The sequence below is a fragment of the Oncorhynchus mykiss genome, chromosome 3, assembly GCF_013265735.2.
Source record: "Oncorhynchus mykiss isolate Arlee chromosome 3, USDA_OmykA_1.1, whole genome shotgun sequence".
In the NCBI taxonomy this organism is placed as follows: domain Eukaryota; kingdom Metazoa; phylum Chordata; class Actinopteri; order Salmoniformes; family Salmonidae; genus Oncorhynchus; species Oncorhynchus mykiss.
In genome coordinates this window covers 34387602-34399914 of record NC_048567.1, presented here as the reverse complement: position 1 = coordinate 34399914, position 12313 = coordinate 34387602, and positions in this window count along the sequence as shown.

The following is a 12313-nucleotide window of genomic DNA, read 5'->3' as shown; positions in this document are numbered from 1 at the left end:
CTTTTGCAGACTCCATCAGGTTTTCTTCCAGAATGGTCCTGTATTTGGCTCCATCCATCTTCCCATCAATTTTAATCATCTTCCCTGTCCCTGCTGAAGAAAAGCAGGCCCAAACCATGATGCTGCCACCACCATGTTTGACAGTGGGGATGGTGTGTTCAGCTGTGTTGCTTTTACGCTAAACATAACGTTTTGCATTGTTGCCAAAAAGTTCAATTTTGGTTTCATCTGACCAGAGCACCTTCTTCCACATGTTTGGTGTGTCTCCCAGGTGGCTTGTGGCAAACTTTAAACGACACTTTTTATGGATATCTTTAAGAAATGGCTTTCTTCTTGCCACTCTTCCATAAAGGCCAGATTTGTGCAATATACGACTGATTGTTGTCCTATGGACAGAGTCTCCCACCTCAGCTGTAGATCTCTGCAGTTCATCCAGAGTGATCATGGGCCTCTTGGTTGCATCTCTGATCAGTCTTCTCCTTGTATGAGCTGAAAGTTTAGAGGGACGGCCAGGCCTTGGTAGATTTGCAGTTGTCTGATACTCCTTCCATTTCAATATTATCGCTTGCACAGTGCTCCTTGGGATGTTTAAAGCTTGGGAAATATTTTTGTATCCAAATCCGGCTTTAAACTTCTTCACAACAGTATCTCGGACCTGCCTGGTGTGTTCCTTGTTCTTCATGATGCTCTCTGCGCTTTTAACGGACCTCTGAGACTATCACAGTGCAGGTGCATTGATACGGAGACTTGATTACACACAGGTGGATTGTATTTATCATCATTAGTCATTTAGGTCAACATTGGATCATTCAGAGATCCTCACTGAACTTCTGGAGAGAGTTTGCTGCACTGAAAGTAAAGGGGCTGAATAATTTTGCACGCCCAATTTTTCAGTTTTTGATTTGTTAAAAAAGTTTGAAATATCCAATAAATGTCATTCCACTTCATGATTGTGTCCCACTTGTTGTTGATTCTTCACAATTTTTTTTATATATTTATGTTTGAAGCCTGAAATGTGGCAAAAGGTCGCAAAGTTCAAGGGGGCCGAATACTTTCGCAAGGCACTGTAGTTTACATCTTACCCGTGGTCAGGGGCATATTTGAGTACTTTCCAGAGGGCCCGCAACATATCAACCTACTGAGTTTTCTGGCTTTTCATGGCACTTACTGTAATCATAAAAAGAGAATAAAAAATGAATGATTGGCATACTGTGGGCATGCAGGACATTGTCATGACTTTTCCTTCAGTAATCTGATGACTGTTATTTATTTAATCCACTAACTATGTTTAATTGTTACCCGATTCAATTAATCATGTAACAATTAACTCATTAGGATTTGGGGCACCATAGAAGAGGTTAAAGAGTTACCATCGCCTGAATTAAACTCTATAAAGGTATATATCTATTACATCGATAAACAGTCATCTTATTAATCATTACCTCCTTGCATATGTAAAAACCCCAGCCTTGCGCATTATTCAGTACTACACAAATTGGTTTAATTATTGATGTACTAGCTAACTAAATAACAACACAGAATACACACACTTACTACATGAGACAAAGGTTCCTAGCGGACTGACACAATATGGCATTTTACCCAGCGAGCGAGAGAGAGACATTTCAGAATTATTCTCACAGTAACGCTAATCATATAGTTTGCGCACGAACCGCCGCCCGCTTGGAATAAGAAATCATGAATGTGTTTGCATGTGGGTTCCCTTGTCCATTGTGTAGTCCTGAACAGAACTACAGAGTTCACTCTTCCATTCGCTCATGAAGCTGCTTATTTGAAGATAAGCCAGCCGTGTCGATGGTTCCAGTGGGGTGATGAGAGTATCGTGCTACAGTGATTTGAGACTCGTGGTAGGATGGGATGGTTTGAAGAGTTTGAGATATTTGACTCAGGACAGCTAATCAGCTGTACCAGTGATTGCCTGAGGGGGGAGTTTGTCGCCTCTTCCTCCTCGTGTTGATTATTCAGGGTTCAGGATTCAAACCACTATGGACAATGAGCTGTAGCTCTTCGTCTCTCTGGTCTAAAGGAAGGCGAGTTCATTTCTTCACCTCGTTTTGAGGTTCAAAGTTCCAACCATTTCAGACGTGTAGCGACCGCTCCACACTTTTCTGGTCTAATGTTAATTTCATTACCAAGGCTTTTTATGCACTCTAGCCAAAGGGGACGGCTCCGTCCGTCTGTCACGCTCTTCTGGCCTCACACAGGACGTGGCTACTTAATGTGCAAATAATAGGATTAGAAGTTATCTCTTATGACTCCTAAAATCACATCCATATCATTTTTCATATCCTATGCACACAACGTATTGGATGGAAACTTGACAGATTTCCAAGTTACAGTATTTCGTCCATACAGTTTTTAATGACATCACAAAATGAAAAACAATATGACTTTAGTTTTCTACATCTCCCCACTGACCATTCCCCACATTCTTTATGTTAGAAATATTGTCCACTTTTTGGACGTTAGAGTTTTGGGTGGGGAAAAGGTCTCTGGAGACAAAGGGACATTTCTTTAGCCAATACTGGAGAGAGAGTCCTCTCCTGCTTAATTTACGACCGGGTGTTGAGGTGTCAAACCCCCACTCCAGTTCCATCCTCCCCTCTGTCAAACTGATCTGACCCATTGTGATCCTCACAGGACAGTCATGACAACATGACAGAACAGTGACGTACAGTAAAATATTTTTAACAGAATCACTAAAAAGGTATAGCAAAGGCATGTTTGCTCCTTTGTCCCATCATATTGAAGTGGGAAATTAATATATTAGTAATCAATCTGAAACAGTTTAAGAAAGAGGATATCAACATTAAAAAGAAGTTGGATAATGACAATTTTAACCCATTTTAAATGGTAAAGTTTTGCTTAATCCTAATACATCTTGTGATATTTATACAACCTTTTAGAAACACACACTCCATAATCCTGAGGACATTGTCCCTGACAGAGGTTCCCCCAATTGAGGACAGCTTGGCAGTCTTAAAAAAATAAACGTGCATTTTTACATTTAGCTTTGTGTAAAGAGGAAATAAAGAGACAATAACATATTATATTGTTCAAAAGTTGTCTGACATATCATTCTTCCTCTTCTCTGCAACTGTGCACGTATGTGAGTTTGAGTGAGCGACAGGGAGAATGAGCAAGAGAGAAAAGGAAGAAACTTTACATGACTCACCAAGGTCTGTTGAATCAGGACACAAGGGTTTTGCATCTGAAAAATAATTGCTTTACAAATGTATTATATTAGAAGTGGTGCTATATCAAATGGATCTACTTACACCACACTCTTAGTGTTCCAAAGGGGCTATTTGGCTGTCCCAATAGGAGAACCCTTTGAAGAAACCATTTTGGTTCCAGGTAGAACTATTTTTAGTTCCAGGTGGAACTATTTTTGGTTCCAGGTAGAACCCTTTAGGGTTCTATGTAAACTCCTCTGTGGAAAGGTTTCTACCTGGAATCAAAAAGGGTTTTTCAAAGGGTTATTTTATGGGGACAGCCGATGAACTCTTTTAGGATTGAGATACCGCTTGATAGTTTTTTTGCAAATCAACTCAGCCAAATCTCAGAGTTCTATTTAACCAGGTCAGTAACTCGGTTGCTCGGCAACAACACAGCTGATGTTAATATTTTTAGCTAGCTAGCTTGTCTGAAATCCAGCAGCTAACCTCTGTAGCTAGCTAGCTAACACCAGTCAGCTAACGAACAGGCAAAGAAAGGTAGTAGCTATATTTGTTTATGGAAGGTTTAAAAACATACATTTTATTTTTATTTTTATTTCACCTTTATTTAACCAGGTAGGCTAGTTGAGAACAAGTTCTCATTTACAACTGCGACCTGGCCAAGATAAAGCATAGCAGTGTGAACAGACAACACAGAGTTACACATGGAGTAAACAATTAACAAGTCAATAACACAGTAGAAAAAAAAGAAAAAAATAGTCTATATACATTGTGTGCAAAAGGCATGAGGAGGTAGGCTAATAATTACAATTTTGCAGATTAACACTGGAGTGATAAATGATCAGATGGTCATGTACAGGTAGAGATACTGGTGTGCAAAAGAGCCGAAAAGTAAATAAATATAAACAGTATGGGGATCGCTGCAGCGATCGGTTAGCTGCTCAGATAGCAGATGTTTGAAGTTGGTGAGGGAGATAAAAGTCTCCAACTTCAGCAATTTTTGCAATTCGTTCCAGTCACAGGTAGCAGAGAACTGGAACGAAAGGCGACCAAATGAGGTGTTGGCTTTAGGGATGATCAGTGAGATACACCTGCTGGAGCGCGTGCTACGGGTGGGTGTTGCCATCGTGACCAGTGAACTGAGATAAGGCGGAGCTTTACCTACCATGGACTTGTAGATGACCTGGAGCCAGTGGGTCTGGCGACGAATATGTAGCGAGGGCCAGCCGACTAGAGCATACAGGTCGCAGTGGTGGGTGGTATAAGGTGCTTTAGTAACAAAACGGATGGCAATGTGATAAACTGCATCCAGTTTGCTGAGTAGAGTATTGGAAGCTATTTTGTAGATGATATCGCCGAAGTCGATGATCGGTAGGATAGTCAGTTTTACTAGGGTAAGTTTGGCGGTGTGAGTGAAGGACGCTTTGTTGCGGAATAGAAAGCCGACTCTAGATTTGATTTTAGATTGGATGTGTTTGATATGAATCTGTAAGGAGAGTTTACAGTCTAGCCAGACACCTAGGTACTTATTGATGTCCACATATTCTAGGTCGGAACCATCCAGGGTGGTGATGCTAGTCGGGCGTGCGGGTGCAGGCAGCGAACGATTGAAAAGCATGCATTTGGTTTTACTAGAGTTTAAGAGCAGTTGGAGGCCACGGAAGGAGTATTGTATGGTGTTGAAGCTCGTTTGGAGGTTAGATAGCACAGTGTCCAAGGAAGGGCCGGAAGTATACAGAATGGTGTTGTCTGCGTAGAAGTGGATCAGGGAATCGCCCGCAGCAAGAGCAACATCATTGATATATACAGAGAAAAGAGTCGGCCCGGGAATTGAACCCTGTGGCACCCCCATAGAGACTGCCAGAGGACCGGACAACATGCCCTCCGATTTGACACACTGAACTCTGTCTGCAAAGTAGTTGGTGAACCAGGCAAGGCAGTCATTAGAAAAACCGAGGCTACTGAGTCTGCCGATAAGAATATGGTGATTGACAGAGTCGAAAGCCTTGGCCAGGTCGATGAAGACGGCTGCACAGTACTGTCTTTTATCGATGGTGGTTATGATATCGTTTAGTACCTTGAGCTTGGCTGAGGTGCACCCGTGACCGGCTCGGAAACCAGATTGCACAGCGGAGAAGGTACGGTGGGATTCGAGATGGTCAGTGACCTGTTTGTTGACTTGGCTTTCGAAGACCTTAGATAGGCAGGGCAGGATGGATATAGGTCTGTAACAGTTTGGGTCCAGGGTGTCCCCCCCTTTGAAGAGGGGGATGACTGCGGCAGCTTTCCAATCCTTGGGGATCTCAGACGATATGAAAGAGAGGTTGAACAGGCTGGTAATAGGGGTTGCGACAATGGCGGCGGATAGTTTCAGAAATAGAGGGTCCAGATTGTCAAGCCCAGCTGATTTGTACGGGTCCAGGTTTTGCAGCTCTTTCAGAAAATCTGCTATCTGGATTTGGGTAAAGGAGAACCTGGAGAGGCTTGGGCGAGTAGCTGCGGGGGGGCGGAGTTGTTGGCCGAGGTTGGAGTAGCCAGGAGGAAGGCATGGCCAGCCGTTGAGAAATGCTTGTTGAAGTTTTCGATAATCATGGATTTATCGGTGGTGACCGTGTTACCTAGCCTCAGTGCAGTGGGCAGCCGGGAGGAGGTGGTCTTGTTCTCCATGGACTTTACAGTGTCCCAGAACTTTTTGGAGTTAGAGCTACAGGATGCAAATTTCTACCTGAAAAAGCTGGCTTTGGCTTTCCTGACTGACTGCGTGTATTGGTTCCTGACTTCCCTGAACAGTTGCATATCGCGGGGACTATTCGATGCTATTGCAGTCCGCCATTAGCTAGCTAGAGTCAGACATCAACAGCGTTAGTTTACATCCAAATGCCAGTCCAACCAGTCTATTGTGTGCATTGACCATTCATACTGCTCTCTACAGCCTAACCTATGAATTGTGCACCTATGAAATGGGGTATCTGCATTCTTAGTGGCACTCAGAACACAACTGTGTAGAGTTTACACAAATATTAACGTCTTAGCTCTTATTGTGCTGAAAAAACACTAATTAGTAAAACAAAGAGAAACTAAATAATTGTAGCTGAGTGTGTCCACAACATAAACACATGAAAAGTAAGAAAGATGTAGTCACATTTCTGAAGAACGCACACTGGCCTTGGCTAAAACAAAGCATGCTAACTAAAGGAAATCACAGGAGATGACTGTAACTTGTAACTTTTCTCTCGTTACTTCCTTCTTCTCAGAACTGGAGAATGCCCAGCATGCTCTGCTCCACATCACTGGTGGGCAGAGCTACAGCTCTCCTACTTTGAGCTAATATTTATTCTCTGTGGCCTTTTGTAACAAGTAAAGCGACACAGTGGGAGGGCCATTATTGGAGAAAGTGGATCCCTGCCTTTTGGCTGTAGTCTCAGGGTAGAAAATAATTTGGGAACTGTTAAATCTGAAAAGGTAGCTCGAAGTGGACTTGTGATGTTTTTCTGTTCAGAGGAGCAGATGTCTTGCTTCACGCGACTAGGGACAAGACCTGTGACTTGCTTTTCTTATTCGGAGCAGGAAGACTTTGAAAGGAGTGATTACTGCAGTGGCATTGAGGTGGAGCAACTGAAATTGAAAATTCTCTGTGTCTGTGGCACCCTCCGATTGGTGCGACGCAGACCAGGTGGTGAGCTTGGTGAACCTGAGAAGACATTGTCTGTCCTTTTGAGTTTTGAAACAGAACCTTTACCTGATAAAGTCATGTTAGGATATGTCAGATATCCAGTGAGTCCAAATAACTTGTGCCGAACCCACTAAGATGTTTCAGATGCCAAGCTTATGGTCATGTTGCAGCAGTGTGTAGGAGGGAGATTAGGATATGTGAGAAGTGTGCAGGAGAGCATGGGATGAAGGAATTTGTAGTATCGGCGGAAAAAAACGAGTGTCAATTGTGGGGGTGCTTATGTTGCTGGGGATCAGAAGAGAGAGAGAGAAAGGTATGAGAGAGAGAAAGGTTGAGGTTGCCAGGGTCAGAGTAGAACAGAAGGTGCTGTATACTGAGACAGTGAAGAGAGTAGAGGGTGATTGGTCAAGGGTGAGTACTAGGCCTAGGCCAATACAGAGTGATACAAATTTGTTCTTCAGTAAGGTTTGCTTCTTAGCGTTTATTGCCATGGTTATCAGCTGTACCACAGAAATGGAAGGAAAATCACAGAAAATAGATGTTATGGTGGCATCTGTAGAGAAGTACTTGGGTGTACAAGGTTTTACGAAGTGTGTTGAACAAAAGAGTCCCTTTCTCCCAGTCCATTGGCCTGGTGTAGGATCAGTTAGGGTCAAAGTAGTGGAATGGGGTGGTGATGTAGATTTGTATTAAATAGTGGTATATACAGTACCAGTCAAAAGTTTGGACACACCTACTCATTCAAGTGTTTTTGTTTATTTTTTTACTATTTTCTACATTGTAGATATCAAAACTATGAAATTACACAAATGAAATAATGTGGTAACCAAAAAAGTGTTAAACAAATCAAAATGTATGTTATATTTTAGATTATTCGATGTAGCAACCCTTTGCCTTGATTACATCTTTGCACACACTTGGCAATCTCAACCAGCTTCATGAGGTAGTCACCTGGATTGCTTTTCCAACAGTCTTGAAAGAGTTCCCACATATGCTTAGCTCTTGTTTTGCTGCTTTTACTTCCCTCTGCGGTCCAATTCATCCCAAATCATCTCAATTGTGTTGAGGTTGGGTCATTGTAGAGGCCAGGTCATCTGATGCAGCACTCCATCACTCTCCTTCTTGGTCAAATAGCCCTTTCGCAGCCTGGTGGTGTGGATGGCGTATCGCTGCAGAATGCTGTGGTAACCATGCTGGTTAAGTGTGCTTTGAATTCTAAATAAATCAAAGTACCCCCACACCATCACACCTCCTCCTCCATGCTTCACGGTGGGAACCATACATGCAGAGATCATCCGTTCACCTACTCTGCCCTTCCTGCTTCCGGTGAAGCATTTTATTTGGGCTGCAATCTGAGGTGCAGTTAATTGTCGATTTCTGAGTCTGGTAACTCTAATGAACTTATCCTCTGCAGCAGAGGTAACTCTGGATCTTCCTTTCCTGTGGCGGTCCTCATGAGAGCCTGTTTCATCATAGCGCTTGATGGTTTTTGCAACTGCACCTTTCCGGATTGACTGACCTTCATGTCTTACAGTAATGATGGACTGTCGTTTCGCTGTCCTTATTTGAGCTATTCTTGCCATAATATGGACTAGGTCTTTTACTAAATAGGGCTATCTTCTGTTTACCAACCCTACCTTGTCACAATACAACTGATTGGCTCAAACACACATTTACTTTTAGGCACACCTGTTAATTGAAATTCCAGGTGACTACCTCATGAAGCTGGTTGACTGGTACTGTATGTGTAGGGTTAGTTGGTGGTGCAGTATTTTCCTTTTCCCTTCCTTTTTTAGAGTTTTATCACAAAATGTAAATTGATTGACCACACAGTACCGCACAGTAGGTGGCGGTATGCACAAACAAAATGTGCAAACGCCAAGATACCAAAGAAGAAGAAGTACACATAAGGCTTTGCATTTAGTCCAAAAAGTGTATTACTTTGCTGTGTTTTTTTGCATATTACTTTAGTGCCTTGTTGCATACATATGCATATTTTTCTTTTCACTCTGTTAAATCAGTATTGTGGAGTCACTACAATGTTGATCCATCCTTAGGTTTCTCCAATCACAGCCATTGAAATCAACGTTACAATTACCAATGGTCTAATGGTGAAGCTTTTTCCTTCCTGTCCTGCAGCTCAGTTCAGAAGGACGACTGCATATTTGATGTGTCTGGCTGATTTAATACATCATCTACAGCATAATTATTAATTTGACCATGCAAAAATATATATTCAATGTCTGATTTGTTATTGTTACCCATCTACCCTTCTTTATGAGGCTTTCGAAAGCTCCTTTTGTCTTTGTAGCTGAATCTGTGCTTGAAATTCAATACTTGACTGAGGGACCTTACAGATGTTGTGTATTTGACGGACAGAGGAAGGAGTAGTCATTAAGAAATCATGTCCACCCCTATTATTTCACAGAGTGAGTCTATATAACGTGTGTGATTTGTTAAGCCAAGTGTTACTTCCGAAATAATTTAGGCTTGCCGAAACAAATGGGTTGAATACTTAGACAATGACTCTATTTTATTTATTTAATTTGTAGAATTTTCTTTTCACTTTGACATTCTGCAGCATTTTGTGTAGATCAATGACAAAAACGATGCAATTCAATCTATTTCAATCCCACTTTGTAACTCACATTTATTTATTTTTTGTTCAAGGGGGTGTAGATTTTCTATAAGCACTGTATGTATATATATATATATATATATATATATATATATATATATATATATATACTGTATATGTTACTATATGTTATATATATATATATATATATATATATATATATATATATATATATATATATATATATATATATACAGTGGGGCAAAAAAGTATTTAGTCAGCCACCAATTGTGCAAGTTCTCCCACTTAAAAAGATGAGAGAGGCCTGTAATGTTCATCATAGGTACACTTCAACTATGACAGGCAAAATGAGAAAAAAAAATCCAGAAAATCACATTGTAGGACTTTTAAGGAATTTATTTGCAAATTTTGGTGGAAAATAAGTATTTGGTCACCTACAAACAAACAAGATTTCTGGCTCTCACAGACCTGTAACTTCTTCTTTAAGAGGCTCCTCTGTCCTCCACTCGTTACCTGTATTAATGGCACCTGTTTGAACTTGTTATCAGTATAAAAGACACCTGTCCACAACCTCAAACAGTCACACTCCAAACTCCACTATGGCCAAGACCAAAGAGCTGTCAAAGGACACCAGAAACAAAATTGTAGACCTGCACCAGGTTGGGAAGACTGAATCTGCAATAGGTAAGCAGCTTGGTTTGAAGAAATCAACTGTGGGAGCAATTATTAGGAAATGGAAGACATACAAGACAACTGTGGGGCTCCACGCAAGATCTCACCCCGTGGGGTCAAAATGATCACAAGAACGGTGAGCAAAAATCCCAGAACCACACGGGGGGACCTAGTGAATGACCTGCAGAGAGCTGGGTCCAAAGTAATAAAGCCTACCATCAGTAACACACTACGCCGCCAGGGACTCAAATCCTGCAGTGCCAGACGTGTCCCCCTGCTTAAGCCAGTTGTCACGCCCTGGCCTTAGTATTTTCTGTTTTCTTTATTATTTTGGTCAGGCCAGGGTGTGACATGGGTATTTATGTGGTGTGTTTTGTCTAGGGTTTTTTTTTGTAGGTTATGGGATTGTGGTTAGTGGAGTTGTCTAGGAAAGTCTATGGTTGCCTAGAGTGGTTCTCAATCAGAGGCAGGTGTTTATCGTTGTCTCTGATTGGGAACCATATTTAGGCAGCCATATTCTTTTAGTGTTTTGTGGGTGATTGTTCCTGTCTCTGTGTTTGTTTGTGCCAGATAGGGCTGTTTTTGGTTTTTCACGGTACGTTTAGTGGTTTGTATTGTTTGTTATCATCTTTATGAAAGATGTTTAATAATAACCACGCTGCATTTTGGTCCTCCTCTCTTTCGACAAAAGAAAACCTTAACAGAATCACCCACCACAACACCAATACATGTCCAGGCCCGTCTGAAGTTTGCTAGAGAGCATTTGGATGATCCAGAAGAAGATTGGGAGAATGTCATATGGTCAGATCAAACCAAAATATAACTTTTTGGTAAAAACTCAACTCGCCGTGTTTGGAGGACAAAGAATGCTGAGTTGCATCCAAAGAACACTATACCTACTGTGAAGCATGGGGGTGGAAACATCATGCTTTGGGGCTGTTTTTCTGCAAAGGGACCAGGACGACTGATCCGTGTAAAGGAAAGAGTGAATGGGGCCATGTATCGTGAGATTTTGAGGGAAAACCTCCTTCCATCAGCAAGGGCATTGAAGATGAAACGTGGCTGGGTCTTTCAGCATGACAATGATCCCAAACACACCGCCCGGGCAATGGAGTGGCTTCGTAAGAAGCATTTCAAGGTCCTGGAGTGGCCTAGCCAGTCTCCAGATCTCAACCCCATAGAAAATCTTTGGAGGGAGTTGAAAGTCCGTGTTGCCCAGCAACAGCCCCAAAACATCACTGCTCTAGAGGAGATGATCTGCATGGAGGAATGGGCCAAAATACCAGCAACAGTGTGTGGAAACCTTGTGAAGACTTACAGAAATGTTTGACCTCTGTCATTGCCAACAAAGGGTATATTACAAAGTATTGAGAAACTTTTGTTATTGACCAAATACTTATTTTCCACCATTTGCAAATAAATTCATAAAAAATCCTACAATGTGATTTTCTGGATTTCTTTTTTCTCATTTTGTCTGTCATAATTTAAGTGTACCTATGATGACAATTACAGGCCTCTCTCATCTTTTTAAGTGGGAGAACTTGCACAATTTGTGGCTGACTAAATACTTTTTTGCCCCACTGTATATGTATATCTCTATATATATAAACTCAGCACAAAAATTAAGGTCCCCTTTTCAGGACCCTGTCTTTCAAAGATAATTTGTAAAAATCCAAATAACTTCACAGATCTTCATTGTAAAGGGTTTAAACACTGTTTCCCATGCTTGTTCAATAAACCATAAACAGTTAATGAACACTCACCAGTGGAACGGTTGTTAAGACACTAACAGCTTAGGCAATTAAGGTCACAGTTATGAAAACTTAGGACACTGAAGAGACCTTTCTACTGACTCTGAAAAACACCAAAAGAAAGATGCCCAGGGTCCCTGCTCATCTGCGTGAACATGCCTTAGGCATGCTGTAAGGAGGCATGAGGACTGCAGATGTGGCCAAATAAATTGCAAATGTCCGTACAGTGAGACGCCTAAGACAGCGCTACAGGGAGACAGAACGGACAGCTGATCGTCCTCGCAGTGTAACAACACCTGCACAGGATCGGTACATCCAAACATCACACCTGCGGGACAGGTACAGGATAGCAACAACAACTGCCCGAGTTACACTAGGAATGCACAATCCCTCCATCAGTGCTCCGACTGAGAGAGGC